Source organism: Lagenorhynchus albirostris, chromosome 14, assembly GCF_949774975.1.
Source record: "Lagenorhynchus albirostris chromosome 14, mLagAlb1.1, whole genome shotgun sequence".
Lineage (NCBI taxonomy): Eukaryota > Metazoa > Chordata > Mammalia > Artiodactyla > Delphinidae > Lagenorhynchus > Lagenorhynchus albirostris.
Genome location: NC_083108.1, coordinates 17,074,655 through 17,096,296, shown reverse-complemented (window position 1 = coordinate 17,096,296; position 21,642 = coordinate 17,074,655). Strand labels below are relative to the sequence as shown.

The window sequence follows — 21,642 nt, the reverse complement described above, 5'->3', positions numbered from 1 at the left end:
AATTGTCCTCCTGTGCTCTGCAGCACGTCCAGACCACCCATCCAGGCCACCCATCCACCATCACTTTCCCACGCCATGCTCCCAGGTGGATGTGGCCTGGGACAGAAGAGCAGACAGAAGAGCATGATGGAGAAGGTGGGGGGAGAGGGGGAGGGATGATAACAAGCACGTGTCATATCCTGCTAACTATGTGCCAGGCGCACTCTGCTCTCCACAGCCCTTTGAAGCAGCTATTGTTATTATCCCCATTTCACAGATATGGAAACTGAGGCACAGACAAGTAACAAGATTGAAAATAAACCAGATCCTGGCCTAGGAAGATTGAAGAAGCTTTGTCCATCACTTTCCCATTTTTCCCTCCTAGCTGGTGCCGACTTCAGCGCATAAACATGCTCAAGTGCTCCATTTTAATAGAAAGAGTTCCTTCACCTTGTCCACAGCATGCTACTGCTTCAAGAATTTTCTCCTTCTGCCACCAACTTGCTTGAAAGAGAAACAAATCCTCCCCATTCCTGCTTTCTTGGCTCCTGATACCGTGTCACTTCACGCAGGCTTCCATCCCCCCATCACACCCTTACGATGACTCCAGTTGAACTCCTAAGGGTTGGAACCAGCGCTCCCTCCTCCCCAGTCGCCCTCGCTCTCTCCGTCTCTCTCCTGAGACATCACTGACCACCCCTGACCTTGGCACACCCTCCTCCATCATCGATCACACCTACATCCCCTTCTACCTCTCGGAAACTTAGCCTCAGTCGCCTTCACTAGCTCCTCTTCCTATGCCCACCTCCTAACTAGCTCTTCCCCAAAATCCCAAGAAGGTTTTTGGGCACAAACATTTGGGCAGTGGTTCTCAGCCCTGGTGAGACATTAGAATCATCCACCCCAATGCCAAAGGCTCTGAATTCATTGGTCTGGGATGCGCCCATCATATATATATATATATTTTTAAAGTCCTCCACACAATTCTAATGTGTAGCTGGGGTGGCAATTCACTGATGTAAGACACTCTCCACATCTTGGAGGAGGGGGTACTGGGGACACACTCAGGTAAGAGGAAAGGGCAGAGGAAGTCCCAAGAGGAAGGCAGAAGAGGCTGGGGAAACTTTACCCCCACTCGAAGGGGGTGCCTGATATCTGTCCTGCTTCTGGTTCCTTTAGCCACTTCTAAATCTTTCCACTTCTAACTCTTCCCTAGTAAATCCTAGGGAAGCACCAAGCTCAAAGCAGGCTGCTAGGAAGGAAACAGGGAGTAGAATAGCCCAATTTCTCCTTGTTAAGACAGCACCATAAGAATTGTTTTATTGCTTTATTTGGAGCTTGATTTTTTTATATAAGATCAGGCAAAAATGGTCGTTAGTATTCCACACAACCTCAGAGGTGACCCTTGGTATTCAAGGAAAAATAACATAAAGCAACAGACCGTTCACATTAGAATCATGTTCGATGCTACTTTTTTTCCTAACAGTCTTTTCATGATTCAAATCATTAAATGGGGAATTCCATTCCATGAGGAATCAGTGAGGCTTCATTCCAGGAGCACGGACCGGCCATCAGACCGACCTGAGTTTTAGTCCCAGCTTGACCGCTTTCCAGCTGAGCCACCTTGGACATGTAACTTATATAAAGGTCACTCAGTTTACTTGTCCGTAAAATGGGGATCATGACACCCACCTCCACCACACCACAGAGCGGTCGTGAAGAATAAATGAGTCAACAATAAATGTTAGTCCTCTTAGTTGAATTTTGAACCTTGAATGTGACTTTTGACCTCGAACCCTGACTACACACTAAACATTCTGTGAGAGCAGTTTGACACCATCAGTTTCTACCACTAGCACTTAGGGTGTCCTGTGGCATCAGCCTCATTTGTAGGCAGTCTACGGGGCCACCTGGCAGAAGACCCATCTGCCAAAATATCTTCTCCCAGCAGTTTGCCACAGTGCCGGGAAGCCCGTCGTTACTCACGTGGCGGGACTAGAAAGCAGCATTGTAAGGTGGGAGGGGACCCACACTGGGGTCTAAAGAATTAAACTGACCCCCGTTCTACAAATTTCTCGCTGCGTGACCTCAGGCAAACAACTTCACCTTTCTGAGCCTAAGGGTGCTCTGCCCACTTGCATATTATGGCGGGTCAGATGAAACTGCATATGGCGGTAGCTCTGTCAGTGTCATGAAGAGCCATGGAGAACATGGGGACGTTAACCTGACATCTGCATTCCGATTTTTCAAAGGCACCTCAGACCCAACAGGATTAATACCAAATGCATGCCATCCTGAATCCACTCCTTCTCCGTGGATCTCTGCATCTTCCAATGGCACCGCCATCCATCCGTCCACATGGTTGCTCAGGCCAGAAACCCAGAAGTCATTAACTCTTTCCTCTCGCTCACCTTTCTCATCCAGCTTATCACCAAATACAGCCAATTTTCCCTTAAAAATATCTGTGTCTATGGACTCCATCCACTCCTCTCCACCACCACCCTAGTCCCAGCCAATACCACTGAGATCTCATGATACCCCTCTCTCTGTCTCTCTCTCTCTCTCTTTCACACACACACACACGCACACGCACACGCACGCACACACACACACACACACACACACACACACATTAAAGCTGTTAACAAGGGCTCCAAATGCTTTTGAGATAAAGACCAAAGAGATCCTTACCGCAGCCTGGGCCCTGGCCTGACTCTCCAACTCCGTTTCTTACCATTTTTCCACCTTCAGCACTGGTCAGCCAGGTGGGGCTTCTTCCCATTCCTAGAAAGCACCGTGCCTCACGGCCTTCCCACATGCCTTCCTTTTTTTTCCTGGACACACTCCACTCCCTTCCCCTGATTAATTCCTGCTCTTCCTGCAGATTTTTGCTCCCAGCACCGAGTCACCACTTCCTCAGGGAGCTGTTTCCTGACCTCCCTGACCAAGTCAGTCCCCCGTTATCCTTCCTGTGGCCACCACCATCTCTCCCCTATAGCACCCAGCATACTGGAAGTTTTATATTTTCTTGTAAAAGAGAATGTTCTGATTTCTTGCTGACCATTGTATTCACAACATGAAGCACAGTGCCTGGCACTTAGCAGGGACTTTATAAATATCTGTTGCATGAGTGAACATGGTTCACAAAGGCAAATTTGTAGTCAACTCTTAAAAGGAACAACAAACCCTCAGGTTCATTTTTACTTTTTGTTACATAATTTTTTTTTTTTTTTTGCGGTACGTGAGCCTCTCACTGTTGTGGCCTCTCCCGTTGCGGAGCACAGGCTCCGGACACGCAGGCTCAGCGGCCATGGCTCACAGGCCTAGTCGCTCCGTGGCATGTGGGATCTTCCCGGACCGGGGCACGAACCCGCGTCCCCCGCATCGGCAGGCGGACTCTCAACCACTGCGCCACCAGGGAAGCCCTGTTAAATAATTTTTGAACCTCTTCTGGGCCAAGACTAGTTGGGTGCCTGTTGGAATATCTTTATGCTAGAATGTCTGAAATGCTCTCCCATTCCTCTGAGCACACTTAGGCAAGCATGTCTGGTACAGAGAGAGGGTATCAGATGATCTGCCTTCCCCAGCACCCGATCCTGTTTCCCGGGATCTTCCCGGTGGCTGCTGATGAATCTGCTGACAGCTCTTCCCTCTGGCTTAGGAGCCAGACTTGCCCTACGGAGGGACTCATTTCAGGAAGCTCTCCTGAAAATTATCTGGCTGACCTCTGCTCTTCCTATTTGTAAAATCCATAACCAGTAACAGAGCCAGGAACAAGGTTCTGCCCACCGAGGCCTGGGTGGCGGGTGGGGAGCCTGCCCCATCAGCTGGGAGATGATCCTTCCATCTCCTGTGAGTGGACCCCTGGGAGCCCTGAAGGGAGCCCAGGTACTTCTCCCTGCATCCTACCCCAGGGGGCAGTGCTCAGATATGGCAATGTTTGAGAGAGATATTTTTCCACAAGAAAATGAGCTTCTGACCCAATGAGATTTAAGCGGACAAAAGATGGAATGTGCTATTTTTTTTCTCCTAAGGTCCTCTATGTCACATCCAGCAAAAATAGGTTACTCGTACTGTGGTACCTATTGCCACAACGCTTATTTGTACAAAAGGAAATGCGGGGGTCGGGGCAGAGGCTAACTGGCAAGGAGGGGGTTGGAAAGGGAAGGAGAAATGAAGGAAGAAAGCAGAAAGAAGGGAAGAGTAGAGAGAAGACACAAAGAGAAAGAGAAATGATGGAGGGAAGGAAGCTCATTCAGGGGAATTTTTTTTATTAAATTCCAACCCAAGGAAGCTGTGTACACAGGCTCCCCGTTTTCTCCTCCTGAAGCCCGAAGGCAAACCAAGATGCTGTGTCAATTATAGAAAAAATCAATGAAGATACTGTTCAGGAGTCCTTTTCACCATTCAGCACGGATGGTATCCTTCACTTTCTAGCACTGATTCATTTACTTTCAGCCTCTCTGGGGGCTGCTGACATATTGCTGTCTCAGAAGAATCGGAAGCAAAATCACCTTTGTTTCTTCCTGCAACTCATTCCTCTGTACGCTTTGTTAGAGGAGTTATGTGACCTCGCTAGGCCTGTAGGGCTGAAGGGCGAGACCTCAACGGATGAAGCTGAGGACTTGGGTGCCTCCTTCCACCAACGTGGCATCCCCTCTGAGGTGTCCAGGGCCCCACAAGGCCTCCAGCCTCTAGGCTGAGAACCTCTCATAGTTTCACAGCCCGTTCCCTTCACTGTATCTGTCTGGATGCTAATAAATTAAAACCTACCCCAGTGCTAGGACCCTCCCAGCTCAATAGCATTAAGGAAGGAGCCTTCTTAGAGAAATAAAGCCATATTCCAAAGCAATGGCATTGATAAAGGAGGTGTAGGCATTACAACGCGTGAAGAACATCCCAGACGCAGGCCTTGTAGGTAAGGTATGGCGGCCACCTGTGTGGCTGAAACCCACCATTACAGAGTCATTCATTTGAATTAAGTAATACTCTTCTCCTTTGGGTCTCTTTAGATTTCAAACATTTCTAGGGAGGTCAAACCTTCTGTCCCTGTACCGGTTTCCTCTTGCTGCTGTAACAAATTACCAAAAACTTATGGCTTAAAACCACACAAACTTATTCTCACAGTTCTAGAGGTCAGAAGTCTAAAGTGGGTCAGCAGGGCTGCCTTCTTTCTGGGGGCTCTAGGAAAGGATTTGTTCCTTGCTATTTTTAGCTTCTAGAGCTGCCTGCATTCCTTGACTCATGGCCATCTTCCTCCATTTTGAAAACTGCATCGTAGCACCTTCCAATCTCTGTCTCTGTCTCTTTCTGTCTCTCTGTCTCTGCCTCTGTCTCTGTCTCTCTGCTTCCATCATCACATCGCCTTTTCTGACTCTGCTTCCTTTGTCTCCTTCTCTGCCTTTGACCATCTAACTTCCCTCTTATGAGGACTCCTGTCATTTCATTGGGCCCACCCCATAATCCAGGATAATCTTCCCATCTCAAAATCCTTAAATGAATTATATCTGCAAAGTTATTTCTGCCATATAAAGTAACAGATTCAAAGGGTCTGAAGATTAAGATATGGACATTTGGGGAGAGGCATTACTCTATCTACCACATTCCCCAATATTTCATATGAGTGAATGATGCAATCATATTTCTCCCCAGCTAGGTGACAGGGGAGATCAGGGGAGACACTCAAGAGCTGGGTAAGAGAAGAACATTAGGTACTAACAGGGGGTAGAGAGTGAGGAAATGAGAGGTGGAAGTGACACAGTGTTGACTTCAATAGCTTTTTTCCTGATTTTACATGACTAATATTCAAGGAAAAAAGTACTCAATAGAATGGACCCCATTCTCCCCAGATGATGCAAGAAAACAGATTTATCAAATTCTGGTATTTTTCTATGATGAAGTATTACTCTGACTAAAATAAATAAATAGATAGATAAATAAATAAGAATGAGCTACTGGTACATACAACATGATTGAATCTCAAAAATATTTTGAGTGAAAGAAACCACACACAAAAACTGTATTCTGCATGATTCCATTTATAAAGAGTTCAAGAACAGGAAAACTAATACATGGTGGAAAAAATCAGAACAAGTGTCTATGAGAGGTGGGAATTTCTTGATGGAGGCATAAGGGAATGTTCTTGGTGATGGAAATGTTCCAAGTCCTGATGCGGGTTGTGGTTATACAGGTGCATACATTTATCCAATTGTACACTTAATGTCTATGCATTTCTCTGTATATAAATTTTACCTCAATTAAACAATTTTTTTAAATAGTGAGGAAACTTAGAGAATAAATTGAAAGACTCAAGTATACATGTGCTCAAACTTCTAGAAGAAGGGAACTGAGGAACTGATGGCAAGGCAATATCCAAAGAAGACATGGCTAGGAATTGGTGAGAGATGATGAATCCTCAAATTGAGGGTATATACCAATTGCCAAGCAGAATAAACAAAGAGAAATCTCCACTTAGACACAGCATAGTGAAACTATAGGATATTAAAGACAAAATCATAAAAGCTGTAAGAGAGAGACGAAGGTAGAAAGAGAGAGAGAGAGAGAGATTAACTACAAAAATATGCTCACTAAACTGACCTCAATCTTTTCAACAGCAGCAATGGATGTCGTAAGACAGCAGGACAATATCTCTCAAAGTGCTGAAGGAAAATGTAACAAAAAATATGTACTCTGCTAAATGATCAAGAAAGAGCAAGGGCAAAATAAACACATCCTAAGTGTACAAAAAATGAATAATTAGTTTTTACCACCCACACCCCCTCTCTGCATAAATCACTTAACAGGTGTTTTTCAGCAAAAAGAAAAATCAAACTAGAGGTAAGATGTGGGCTACCCAATGAACTCAGAAATTATAGAACACATTGGCAACTTTCATTAAGTAGTAACGATAGTCAGTCAAAGAGACATCTCGCTTTTATTTTAAAAGGTAAAATAATTTGAAAGTAATATAATTAGTGTTCATTGCAGAAAACTTGAAAAATACAGAAAGTTCTAAAGAAAGTAGAAACCACCCACAGTCCAGCATCCAGAGGATCACATCACTGTTTCCACTGACCCTGTATTTATCACTGACGCCCTAAGCCAGTGCATATTCTTCCCCAAGAATATTTTGAATGACATAAATTATTACATTGCAAGGTTGTTACATAATGGATAAAACCAATCTGCCTTTTGATTTGTCTCTATTTTACTTTTCCCATAACATTGCTATAAAGATCCGTGCGCATATATTTTTCTATGAGTCACTTTTCATTATGACAAATCTCTAGCAAAGACTCTTCTAGGAAATTCTGACCACTGCCTTGTTGGAGCAGATGGACCCTTTAATTACTCTCAAATGAAAGGCCTTGGAGAAGTGCAAACAGCCCTGGAATGACGATGCCAAGAATACACAATGGGAAAAGATAGTCTCTTCAACAAATGATGTTGGGATATCTGGATATCCACATGGAAAATAATGAAATTGGACCCTTATCTAATACCATACACAAAACTCAACTCAAAATAGATTAAAGACTTAAATGTAAGATGTTAAACTACAAAACTCCTATAAGAAAATATAGGGGACGATCTTCACGACATTAATCTTAACAACAAATTCATGGATATGACACAAAGGGCACAAGCAACAAAAGCAAAAATAGACAAGTGGGATTACATCTAACTGAAAAACTTTTGCACAGCAAAGGAAATAATCAAAAGAGTGGAAAGGTAACATGCAGAATGGGAGAAAATGTTTGCAAACCATATATCTGAGAAAGAGTTAATTTCCGGAATATATAAAGAACTCCTATAACTCAACAGCAAAAAAACCTAATAACTTGATTTAAAAGTGGGCTAAGGGCCCGAACAGACATTTCTCCAAAAAAGGCACACAAATGGACAACAGGTATTGAAAAGATGTTCAATGTCACTAATCATCACAGAAATGTAAATAAAAACCACAGGAAGATATCACTCACATCTGTTAGGATGGCTATTATCAAAAAAAAAAAGACAAAAAGCACTGTGGAGGATACAGAGAGATTAGAACCCTTGTGCAGTGTGGGTGGGAAGGCAAAATTGTGTAGCCACTATGGAAAACTGCATGGAGGTTCCCCCCAAATTAAAAATAAAACTCCCATACGATCCAGCAATCCCACTTCTGGGTATGCATCCAAAAGAATTGAAATCAGGATCTCAAAGAGATATTAGCACTCCCATGTCCATAGCAGCGCTATTCACGATGTCAAGATATAGAAACAGCCTAACTGCCCATCATCAAATGAATAAAGAAACTGGGGCAAGTATATTCAATGGAATACTGTTCAGCCTTTAAAAAGAAGGAAATCCTGTAATAAGTAACAACATGGATGAACCTTGAGGACATTATGCTAAGTGAAATAAGCCAGTTACAGAAGGACAGATACTATATGATTCCATGTATATGAGGTATCTAAAATAGTCAAACTCATTGAAACAAAGAAAGGAATGCTGGTTGCCAGAGGCTGGAGGGAGAGACAACTGGGGAGTTGCTAACCCATGAGCATAAAATTTCGGTCATGCCAGATTAATAAGTTCTAGAGATCTACCGTACAATACTGTGCCTAAAGATAGCAATACTGTATTCGTACACTTAAAACTTTGCTAAGAGGATAGGTCTCATATTAAGTGTTCTTATCACAATACAATTTACATTTTTTAATTAAAAAAAAAAGATGTTATTGTGAATCTGCCTCTGCCACTAACCAGCCAACTGCTTCCCTAGGCTCCAGGAGGCTCCTACGTGACAATGGCGTTAGGCAGAGGATTTATCAGGTCCTCACTGCTCTGACCTTCAGTGATTCTACAGCCCAATGAGCAGCCCTGACCCTCTCTAGAAAGAACTCTTCCCTCCCCTAGAAAAGGCCCTGGCTCTGACACAGTGGAAACTTCTCCCTAGTTCCAGCTCCCTGGCCAAGTGACACCAAGAAGCAAGAGCTGCTTGCAGAGAGGTGAGACTGAAACCACACGCCTGGGTGGCATCGGGTTTCCCTGGCAAAGACTGACCCTGACGCCCAGGCTCTGCTCACGGCCTGGGCTGCTGTGTGGGAGGCCAGGGCAGCTCCTCTCGAGTTCACATCCTGGGGCAGAAGACGGCCTGTCTCCGCCTCTGGCCCTTCACACCAAACAGACCCACGGGCAGATGTTCTGGTGCAGTGCTTCCCACAAGCAGATGCCAGGGAGGCAAATCCTCTGGGGTCTGGGAAGAGGCATAAAAAGATCTGCAGGAAAAATCTGTTTTCACCTTTAAAATGCATGTGCTTTTTGTATTTTATTCCATACTCTTTCCATATTTATTTTAGTGTAAAAATCTTTCCCTCATTCTTCAAGTAAAATTGGTACCCCAGGAAAATGCATTTCTCTTGTGCTTTAAGTACCCCCAGCACATACGACACCTCCCATGGAGGGTACACATAGCTCAGTCAGCGAAGCAGGGGGTCCCTCAGGACCCCTCCCCCCACCCTCTGTGCTGGCTCTCAGCGCCTGCTTCTGGTCCCCAGTTGTCACTACTGCATTTATACTTGGTCGTCTCTCAGGCTCACAGCCTTGGCAGTTCCTTCAACCCAGACACACACGCCCCCTTAGTTCTAAAGGATGCCCTGTTGCTGTCCTTAGACCCACAGAACCCTACTTCCCAGCACCAGAGAGGAGGGGGCATTTCTGACACCACCTCCCAAAATTCAGTGCCCAGGGGACAATGTTGGATCAGGACACCCTGGCCAGACCCCTCCCCCCAACATTTGTATGTAGATAAATCTGGCCAAAGAGAACACCTAGGGCAGCTGGAGAGATGAAAAATGGGGTAGGGTGGGGCAGAGGGTTGAGCAGAGCAACAAAAGAACAACTTACGAACTGGGATGCTGCTGGGAGAGGTGTGGTGGCAAAACCGCGCGGCAGGCAGCCAGCAGCCCCGATACCTGTGCCGGTTGTCTCTCCAGGGGCACCAGGTGTTCAGTTCCGGTGGGGAAGGGCTGGCATCTCCCACTAATGTTGGTCCAGGCAGAAGCTGACCCACCTCTCCAGAGAGAAGCCAACCCAGCTATTTGGGCCCTTGGGAAAAACCAACTATCAGCATATTTTGCAAAAACATTTGCTCAAAGCACTGATGCCTTAGAATCATGTTTCCTTCCCCCTCTACTCCAGGAGGGACAGCCTGGAATTTTCCTGATGGTTTCAGCCAGGAATTTCCAAAAATCAGTGGTCTCCAAAGTTTTTTGATCATTCATCTCTGTTAGTAAATATGTTAGATGCACTCTTAATATATGTGTATCTAAAAACTTATAAATTATATACAATGGTACCTATATATTTGTACATTATAAAGCGTATTCAAAAATAGGCATCTTTGAAGGATGAGTTGAAAATTAAATACAAATAAAAGATCTAATGTTTCTTTCTCCAGCCAATTCTCTGGTACAATCCAGGTTGGAGGCCACAGCTATAAGCAACCTCGTTGTCTGTTACTCTTTTGTTCTTTAAATTTTGTTTGAGGTCTGTGCTTCTGTTCAGCCATTAATCTCAGACGGGAATGTCTTTGTCACCTGGATGAATGTGTCTGAGAGTGGGAAGAAGAGATGAGAGGATTAACTATCGCCCTCAACTCGAAGGACCAGCTACACGTTCTACAACAATTCCAAGTGCCTAAGTGACCGCTCTGCACTGGCCCTGTGCTGGGTATGGTGGGCCAGCCCGAGCACAGAGTCTGCTCTCTGGAGCACTCCATCTCCACTGCCCTCCGCTACCCAGAACTCAGATTTGGAGCAGCCAGGAAGCAAGAGAAGTGATGGACCACAGGGCGATGACAGAAGAGCGGAGAGGTCCTGGGGTCTGAGCCAGTCTCTGAAGGATGGGCAGGACACTGACATGTGGGATAGGGGGAAATAAGACTCCCAGCAGAGGGGCTAAATGTCTCCAAACATTTAATAAGATATGCCTTAAGGGGCGGCCCTAATGAATATCCTGTCCCAAAGTCTGCTGGAAACAGGAAAGCACAGGAAGAACATGCCGCCACTTTGAATCAGGCCTGGACTCCAGTGCTGGCTTTTCCACCTTCTGGCTGTGTGACCCAGAGAAAGCCACTTCACCCCCTGAGGCACAGCTATCTCGTCTGTTAAATTCAGATACTATAGCTCTCAGGGTTGCTGCGAAGTGCAGAGAAAATCACACGTATCAGTGTCCACTTCGGTGCACAGTGAATGTGAGGTCCCCGTAGAGAACAGTGCTGGGGGATGCCCACGGAAACAGGAGTCCCTCTGGACTGACCATTCATGAATGTGTGCCACACCTTCCTGACCAATTTGTATTTTCATTCTGGCCCATCTTAAGGCCCAGTGAGTGACCATCTGTGTTGCAGTTAAGAACACAAAGTCAGAAAGCAGACTCCCTCAGTCCAAACCCTGCTCTCCCATGCGCTGCTGCACGCCTGTGAACAAGCCCCAACTATCTCAGCCTGCTTCCTTGTTAAATGGGGATGGATGCGTTCATTCAGCAAGTATTCATTTTGCACCTGCTGTGCACCAGACACTATTCTGGCACATACAACAATGCTGAGGATACAGCAACGAACAAAACAGATAAAGATCCCAGGTCAGAATATGTACAAGATGAGCCTGGATCATCGTGTCACCCCAGAAAACAAGGCAGCCATCCGAAGTCCTGTCAAAAGATCTTGGGACCCAAACTGAAGGGGCTTCCACTAGCTGAGGAACAGCATCAATAAGACTAATGCTGGCAATGGATTGAAGCGCATCACATTTGTAAAGCTCCATCAGTTCATACTCATGGGTATTTCTAAATGGCCACATTATGATGATGCTAGATGTATTATTCTGAAAACTGAAAAAAATCAAGCATTTAATTCAACTTTCCTAAATGAGCTGTATCTCAAGGTAACTCAAGAGTTGATGCGGGGGGCTTCCCTGGTGGCGCAGTGGTTGACAGTCTGCCTGCTGATGCAGGGGACACGGGTTCGTGCCCCAGTCCGGGAAGATCTCACATGCCGCGGAGCGGCTGGGCCCATGAGCTATGGCCCTGAGCCTGCGCATTCGGAGCCTGTGCTCCGCAGCGGGAGAGGCCACGACAGTGAGAGGCCCACGTACCACAAAAAAAAAAACAGTTGATGCGGGATGTTTCACTCTACAGGAATGTTCTGGAAAGTAAAGAAAAGAAATGATAAAATATCACCATCTTACAATGCCCACTGAGTCCATAAATCTGGGCATGATCGTCAATGGCCACTCACACCCCACAAAAGAGATAACCGGACACCACGTGACTCCTGACACAGAGCACCAATGAAGTACTGCTGGCAAACAGCCAAAGACCAAACCTGAATCTGAAGAAGCCTCTGGGTCTAACTCCCAGCTTGCAAGAAATACAGGGGACAGAGGAACATGTTAAATGGCATGATGGGAATATAACCAGCAAGATCCAAGACAAACCACCCAGTTTCTTCAACAAAAATTACCAAGTGAGAGGGGTGAGAAAGAGGGAGGGGGAACCTATGAACTGAAAAGAAATAATCACATGCAATCTATGGATCTTACATGTTCTGATACAAACAAACACACTAGTAAAAAGTCACTTGTGTGTTTAATGGGTACAGAGTTTCAGATGAGAGTGATGACAAAGTTCTGGAGAAGGATGAGGGTGATGGCTGCACGATGTAAGTGTACTTAATACCACCAGGCTGCACACTTCAAAATTATTAAAATGGTCAATTTTATGTAATGTATATTTTTACCACAATTTAAAAAATCATTTGAGACTATTAGAGAAATTTGAACACTGACTGGATATTCAACAGTATTAAGGAATTGCTATAGTTGTATTTTATGTGTTCTTATATCTTAGAGATACATATGGAAGTATTTATAGATTAAATGGTATGATGGCTGTAATTTGCCTCAAATTAATCCAGTGGGGTTGGAGGGATGGTGTAAATGATACAAGATTCAGCAAGAGTTGGTGATTATCGTAGCTGGATGATGGATATAAGGGATTTATTGTATAATTGAAATGTTTCATAATACAAAGTTCTAAAAAATTATCCCTTCCCTCCCAGAGTTTACATGTGACTGTGGGAAAATAAACAAATAAGTAAAATACGTAGATGGTGATGAGTGTTACGGAGGAGAAATAAGCCAGGAATATAGGAGGAGGTGCAGGCTGGAAACGTAAATTTGAACATTGTCAGCACATGTAGGTATTGAAGGTCGTGAGACTGGTTTAGTCCATCCAGGGAATGAATGTAGATACAAGTTAGTAGTCTGAGTTCTGAGTTCTGGGGTTCCCCGCAGTTGAGAGATTAGGACGATGAGGAGAATCCAGCAAAGAACCGAGAAAGAAAAATCAGTGAGGAAGGAGGAAAACTCACAGGAGCATAAAGTCCCGGAATCCAGAGACAAAAGTGTTCCAAGCAGGGAGTGATTGTCCATGTCAAATGATGATAATGGCCCAGTAAGCTTAGGACTAAAGATGGACCATTCGATTTAGCAATAGGAAAGCCTGATTAGAGTGGGTTCTGGGGAGAATTGGAGACATCAAAGCATATAACTTTTTTCAAGTATACAACACCACTGTTAAGTGTAAGGTATTGTATACTTGAGAGTTGCTGAGAGTAGATCTGAAGCATTCTCACCACAAAGAGAGGGGAGAGGAAGTTGACTATGTTAACTATGTAGGCTGATAGGTATATCAATTATCTTGATCTTGGCAATCATTCCAAGCGTATATGTATGTCAAATCATCACGTTGTTTACCTTAAATATATACAATTATACTTGTCAATTATTCCTCAATAAAGTTTTCTAAGAAAAGGACAGACAACTCTTTTTAAGGAGTCTTGCTATAAAGGAGGACAGAAGGGCTTCCCTGGTGGCGCAGTGGTTAAGAATCCGCCTGCCAATGCAGCGGACACATGTTCGAGCCCTGGGCCGGGAAGATCCCACATGCCGCAGAAAAGCTAAGCCCATGCGCCACAACTACTGAGCCTGCGCTCTAGAGCCCGCGAGCCACAACTACTGAGCCTGCGTGCCACAACTACTGAAGCCTGCGTGCCTAGAGCACATGCTCTGCAACAAAAGAAGCCACCGCAGTAAGAAGCCCGCGCACCAAAACAAAGAGTAGCCCCCATTCGCCACAACTAGAGAAAGACTGCGCAGCTATGAAGACCCAAGCAGCCAAAAATAAATAAAAATAAATAAATGTATAATAAAAAAAAAGAGGACAGAAAATTGGGGTGGCAGCTGGACGAGTAAATGGAGTCAAGAGACGAATTTTTTTTTTACTTTTATTTAATTTTTGAATTTTATTTATTTTTTTATATAGCAGGTTCTTATTAGTTATCCATTTTGTACATGTTAGTGTATACATGTCAACCCCAATCTCCCAATTCATCCCACCACCACCACCACCCACCAGCCGCTTTCCCCCCTTGGGGTCCATACGTTTGTTCTCTACATCTGTGAAGAGACGAATTTTTTAAAGTAGGAGAAATTAAAGTGTGTTGGCAGGCTGCTGGGAGGGAACAAGCAGAGAGCAACATTTTGATGATGCAGGAGAGGAGCAGGGCTGAACCACTGCCCTGGAGTAGGCGAGGCCAGAGACAGTCTAGTGCACAAGTTCCAGGGCTGCAGCTCGTCCAGGGGAATGGATGAGAGGGAGGGTATGTGGTATCGTGTTGACGCAACACGGTGGTAGAAGATATGCAGGTGCGGAAGCTCTGCTCTGGTTGCTTTTAGTTTCTCAGAGAAGTCATCGGGTGAGAGCGAGAATGAGGAAGGTGGTGCAGAGGCTTAGGGAGAGAGGAGCAGGTGTGACAGGCATCCACAGGAGTGGAGCAGATGAAAGGACCTGGGAAATACAGATGGACCACCCAGATAATACCCATACCTCCGGCATAAAGTTGAAAAACTTCAGTTAGATGACACATGAAAAAGTGCTTAGAATAGTGCCTGACATAATCAACACAATAAATATTAGCCTGTCATTTGTTATTACTAGGCCACTCTCCTAAATGCTCTTAATTCTTAATTCAAGAATTGTCACTATTTCTAACAGACAGGGTTGAGTGAAGTCCCACATTGTCTCCATTTTACAGTTCTTAGGATGAAAGCCTAGAAAACAGCCCCTTCACCTCAAAACCAATGGAGCCACACCCGCTGAGGCCGACCCCCTGCACATGCCCGGGAGGAGTCTCTCCTGGAAGGCAGCCTTGGCCGGCAGCGGGCACAGCCACGGAACACCATGTCCCGCTTGCTGAGAGGAGAGACCATTCCGATCAGGTAGCTCCTTGGTCATTACCGTCCTTGCCTTGGAATTTCATTAGGACCTGGTGTGGCTCCTGGGCTCCCAGTTTCCAGGGGCTTAGAGTGGTGCTGCCTGTGGTACAAAGACAAAAGCGCAAATAGCTGCCTGGTGTGCAGACTCGGGGGACTCTGTAGTACAGGGTCCTCTGTGGTGACCTGCCAAGCAGGAGGTGGGTTAACTATGAAGATGAAGATGAGACATCCACGCGGCGACAAGAGCAGGATGGCTGGGGAAATGCTGGGTGCGGTGGTGGGAAGTTCTGAACCAGGAGTCCCAAGGCTTCCGATATTATCCTCGCTCTGTCTCGATGCATCGCATTACCTTGAACTGTTCAGGGTCCTTTTTGTGTAAATGGGAATGATGATGATGATGACGGCTTTACTCTGATTCTAACAAAACACAGTCCCTGCCGTTCTAAAGTCGGTGCTACAAAAGAAAGGGAGGTGGGAAGGGGCACGTTTCCTGTGTCAGCCGTCTTCTGTCTGCACCTCCACAGCCACTCTCCACTCTGATCCACTCTGCTTCGTGCCCAGGGATGCGGGCCTGGATCTGGACTGCATCTGTGGGCTCACTTGCCTTCTGGCTTTAGGTTCAGCTAAGGCAAGACCCCACTGGAGATCAGAGACTGGGCACAGCATGAAGTCAGGCAGTTGTTTGCCATGAGTTGGTCACTGGAGGCCACGGCTCCTGCAGGCTGGCTTCCTCATCACCCACCCTCCCTGGATTCTGGTGGCCCCTTGCTCTCCTGCCCTTCAGGAGGGGAGTAAGAGCTCCCCACGGCCGTTAGCCCTGTGGTGCTTCACATCCCTTACTGGTCTCCCTAATCCCTGCCCACACCTTTATGAAACTCTCTTCAAATGCCTCGTTTGGTTTTATCTGCTGTTTCCTCCTGGGACCTTGACTGAGTTCCTTTTCTAGTAAGGTCCAGACTCTCTTATCATCTCTCGACTGAGTGCAGGAATCACTGACAAACACTGACTAGTATTTATTGAACGGTTAACACATACCAGCTTCCACTTAGGTTACAAAAAGTAAAAAGCATCACTTACTGCAAAAGACCTAAAATCTCACTTGAAAGTCAAGTCATGTGCACATCAAAAAGCACAAAATGTGCCTCACACATGCTTGAAGAAGCTGAGTTCTTTCCCTCCCTACTAGAAGGAGAAACTTGCTTTCCAGTTGCTCAGCCCCTGGGCCTCTTGCCAAACTAGGTCCCCTACAAACCAGGTCCCCACAGAACCGGGAGGCGTAATAGAGGAACAACAGGATGCCGGGTTGTAAGCTTTCCTACTGCAGCACGGACTCTATCAGAATGTCCAGTTTGTTTCCCTATGTCCCCAACCAGACAATGAGCCCTGTGAACACAGGGACCCCAGTCCTCTCATCCACCATCCTCTTTTCCTCTGGACCACTGTGCTGGGCTCCCAACCGTTCTCCCTGCTTCAACCCCTGTCCCTGTCCTGTTAACTATTCCTCACGTGGTATCAGGAATGGCTTCCAAAATGACACATCTAATCCTGCGGCCCCACTGCTAAGACCACCCAAGGGCTTCCCCCTGCACCCAGGATAAAGTCCAGCTCCACGTGCTACAGGGGCCTACGGATCTGGTGCCAACCTCACCCTCACCACGTTCCCAACCACACCAGCCTTTCCGTTCCGCAAACAAGCCAAGCTAAGTCTGACCCCTGGCCCATTGCACTTGCTGTTCCTTATTCCTGGAACGCCTGGCTGGCTCTTTGCTCTACTCTAGGCATCAGCTTAAACTCACACCCTTTATCACATCTCCTCTTACAGTTTCTACATCGCACTTAGTACCATATGCTCCCACAGTATTAGCACCATGAGAGTGGGACCTTGTGCGTGTCATTCGCCACTAGATCCCCAGAGCATGGAACTTGGGCACAGAGTATGTTCTCATTACGTAAAGAGTGGGTAAAGGCCTGCTATTCAGATGAGCTCAAAGATGCTTTGGAGGAATGTATTAGGAGCATAAAATTCTTTAAGTGAAAGTAAGGGGGAAATTAACCTGATGCTTTATGTTATTTTGGCAGGTTACTGACAAGAGCTGGCTAGCCAGAAAGGAAGAGCTGAGTCCACATGTAGGGGAGGTGTCGGGCTATGCCCCGGGGGTCCTTATAAGAAACTTTGGGGGGCTTCCCTGGTGGCGCAGTGGTTGAGAGTCCACCTGCCGATGCAGGGGGCACAGGTTCGTGCCCCGGTCCGGGAAGATCCCACATGCCGCGGAGCGGCTGGGCCCGTGAGTCATGGCCGCTGAGCCTGCGTGTCCGGAGCCTGTGCTCCGCAATGGGAGAGGCCACAACAGTGAGAGGCCCGTGTACCACAAAAAAAAAAAAGAAAGAAACTTTGGGGAGCTTCTGTCCTTCACATAGGTTGGGTGGGGGCAGGGAGCTGTGCAGAGCCACTTCACTCTCTTCTCCCCACTCCCCTTTATTTTCCTTTCTCTCTTTCAGTCTTTCCTTCATCTCCTCCCATGGGTAATGAAACACTGGCCTCATCTAGCACTACTGCCTCTCTTTAAGACTTCAAAAGTCTCTCTTTAGGAGGTCCCAGGGACATCAGAGGAGGGACCAGATTTTTTAAAAAAAATAAACATCAGAGTTTAAACAATGTGGCATGGCATTATGTCAGTTAAGATGCCTTTGGTCAAATTAAGCCCAGACTCAACTGGCTTAAACAGTAAAGAAGATTTATTTTCACATACAGCTAGAGATCCTGGTAAAGGGAAGCTGCAAGATCAGTTAAATCAATTCCTTGCAATATCCTCAAGGACCCGGTTCCTTCTGACTTTCTACCTTATCATCCCCAGTGTTAGATTTGTCCTCAGCTATCTCCCCTCATGGTCACAAGGTGGCTGCCGCCATTCCAAACCTCATGACAAACATGACAATGTCCAGGGGAAGAAGAGTGACTGCTTTTCCCTCAGGTCTCATTTTAAAACAGAGGTAATCTTTCTCAGAAACTCTCCCAGACACTTCCTTTCATGTCCTATTGGCCAGAGCAAAGCCAAATGTGGCAAGAGAATGAAATCACCATAGTGAGATTAGCCTCATCGAGAATTGTTCTTGAGCAGGAGATGAGGGTTGGGGAGTTTGCCAAAGTGCCTATTCCAGGTACCAGCCAAGAATCTCACGCCATTCTGAGGTATTAGGTAGAAGGGGCACAGTTAGCCAAATTTCAATGTAATGACCATTGTGAAATGCAGAACGCAAAAGATTGCTAGCCTATAAAATAATGGGAAAATATATCATTGATGAGAACAGAGAAAACAAGTGCCCCCCTAAGAGTGGGGAATGAACAGGAAACTGGGGATGCTTTCTCAGAGGAGATGCCAATAACAAAGCCAAGATATCTTGATATTTACTGTATGCCCAGCACAGAGCTTGGTGCGTTACATAATTAACTCATTTAATCCCTTCAATAGCCCTATGACATATGTACCACTCTTTCCCATTTGAGTAAGGAGACTGAGGCATGGAGAAGTTAAATAGCTTTTCCCAGGTCACCAAGTTAGTTAACTGGCCTCTGGATTCAAGTCCGGGCAGGCTGATTCCAGACCCGTTCTTTTACTCAGTCCCTGGACTATTCGTTCTCCTTAATCTTGAGAAAGATTTCCAAAGGGACAAGCATAAGCTCCCCGTGTGTTTACACTGAAGTAGGAAGTCTAGGCAGAAGCGACAGCAAATAAGATGAGTTGAAGGAGACAAGAAGGTTCAAGTACACCTGCTAGAAAGTGATTACCTGGTTCAGGTAGGAGATGGTTAGGAATTTGGTTAGGTGGTACAAAAAGAAAGGAAGAGGCAAATTGAAAAAAATATACAATTTTCAAAGGAAGAAATACTACCACTAACACTGATATAATTGATTATGGGTATTACCAGAACAGAAGTTCATGCCAGCAGATCTTAAGAAAATGGAATGTCTATAAAGGATTCACAGGACATAGAACCAAACCTAGAAAGCAATTCAGTGTCCATGCAAGTTGGCTGCCAAAGTCACTCTGGTAGTGCCTCAGTCTCTTCCAGTCAATGTTCCCCATGTTCTCCCTCCACGTTCCAAGGGAACTGAGAGCCTTTCTCCTTGGTCACCGTAGGGGCAACCAGCCAGTGGATGGGTGGACCCACTTCTGCTCCAGTTAGTGCACAGAGCACAGCCTCGAACTGCTTCCCTACCAGAGCTGCAGGCAGGGCAGTGTCAGCCAAATGGGGTGATCATGATGTAAGCCTAGGTAAAGGAGGAAGAAGATTCAAGGCTGATTTACAGGATGAAAAGGATGAGGCCCTTGGGAGTGACGAAATGGTTGGGAAACATTTAAAAGAACTAGTTTGTAGGAGGAAAGAAGATGATGTGTTCAGTTTCGAACAAGTTAGGTTTAAGAAGATGGCACATCCAAGAGATGGCATTAGAGGGACGAGACTGGAATGCAGGTCAGGGCTGTATACGCAGATACGAGACTCAGTCAAGTAGCTGATCATCCAGTTATTGGGCATGTGTCTATCCTAGGTTCTAGAACTGTCCTAGGTTCTAGAGCTGCAGCAGTGATCAGAATGAGGCCTCTGCTCTTGTTTGGCTTGCTTCCTAATGTTTAAGCCCTTGAAAATAAGTGACCCTTTGCACAAACCCTCACACTGTTCCCTGTATCCTGTGTGACCACGCAGAGAAAAGAGAGAGGTTGAAGTCATGTAATTTGGGAAGACAAAATAAAGATGGTGAAGAAGAAATAAGACTGGGAGGGCACCCTCAGAGAAGAACAGGGAACCGAGAGAATGTCATTTATGGAAGGAGGAGTGAGTTTAAAGAAGAAATTAACATCCATTGGCTCCCGGCTAATAGTGAAGGAAAAGTCACTGAATTTGACAGGAGGGTTGCCACTGGTCAGCTTCTAGCAATGGTTTTTGGTCCTCACTGTGCATCAGAATCACCTGAGGCACCTTAAAACATACAGATGCCTGGGAGCTACTGCCAAGATCCAGTTGCATTAGCAACTGGTTTGGGATGTGGTCTGGGCATTGGTATTAATGGTTGCTCAGGTGACCTAAATGTGCAGGGCGAGTTGAGAAACACTGCTCTAAATAAAGTGATTTCAACCGTAGAGGCTAGACTGCAGAGAGTAGAAAAGGAGAGGGTTTTTGTAGTGGAGAGACTAGCAGTCTTAACATCAGACATGGATGTTTAGTCTCAGTCTCCTTCTGCCTTGCTGTGGGATTTAACCTCCTTGTGTCTTATCTATGAAATCAGGATAGAAAGACTTGCTGTGCCCAACTCACAGTTTCCTGGGGAGGTCAAGATGGGATAATAGATGTGAGAGTACTTTGAAAAAAGATTGAAGTGCTGTAAAAATGTAAGATTTATATGGTTGTCAGGTTTTTGCCCCAAAGATCGCGATTATCAATTGTAATGACCTACGTGGAACCAGCATCCCTTTCCACTCTGAGCTCACAAAGAGAGCATCCTTTGATAAGTGCTCACAGCCACTATCTAGAGGTCTAATGCTGTCTGCAACCCTCACTTTTTCACAGCTAGTCTTACACCAGATCTATGATAGATGAAGTTTCCACAGTTCTGCAAATCCTACCTAAAATTGCTAAATGCACAGCCATCCAACATAAAACTGAAGAGTTGAAGGATACTGCTGTAAAGATTAAAAAGTTTGATGTTACAAGGTCCCCATTTAGTTGTCAGTCCTAATTGTCATAGAGAATGGGGAAGGCAGAGAACAGACTGGGGGACATCTGGGAGTGCAGACAATGCTGCAGGGTCAGAAAAGCCTAATTCCCCTGGAAGATGGGGAAAGCATTGTCCAAAATCTAAGCCAAAACCAGCAGAATTCAGTAACCACCTTGGAGTCTACGTCATACCTGGATATGCCTACATACCTAATATATGTCATGCCAAGTCTCCAAGAAATGAAGCAACCTTCTCAGCGCTCCGCACTCTGATTGCCCTTGAGGTAGCACCTGTCCCCAGGTGAGCAGTGGTACCTGTTGATGGTGACTAAGGTCCAATTGGGAGGCTTTCTGTAATCCTAGATGATCACAGAGGAGAAAAATAGCATTACAACATGCTCTCTACTCACTTTTGTTGGACGTTTTCCTTTGGGAAAAATATAAGATCAATACAATTCTTTGTGAAGGACATGGCATACATAATGGTTGAGTTTCTTTTTTCTAATGAGCAGCTTGAACTCAGAGCAAGAGTAAAGCTCCTCCATGGGAATTCAGCCAGGTGTCAGGTAACAGGTGTAAGCATCGGAGAGATGCTGGGGAAGATCAGTTACCTCCCTCTCGCCTCTGA

The 21,642-nt window shown here is 45.6% G+C and overlaps 1 protein-coding gene across 1 annotated transcript in view; it reads left to right on the top strand.

Annotated features, from left to right (window-relative positions):
• Nucleotides 1-21,642, top strand: part of ST8SIA3 (ST8 alpha-N-acetyl-neuraminide alpha-2,8-sialyltransferase 3) — a 38,332-nt gene that overhangs the window by 1,054 nt on the left and 15,636 nt on the right.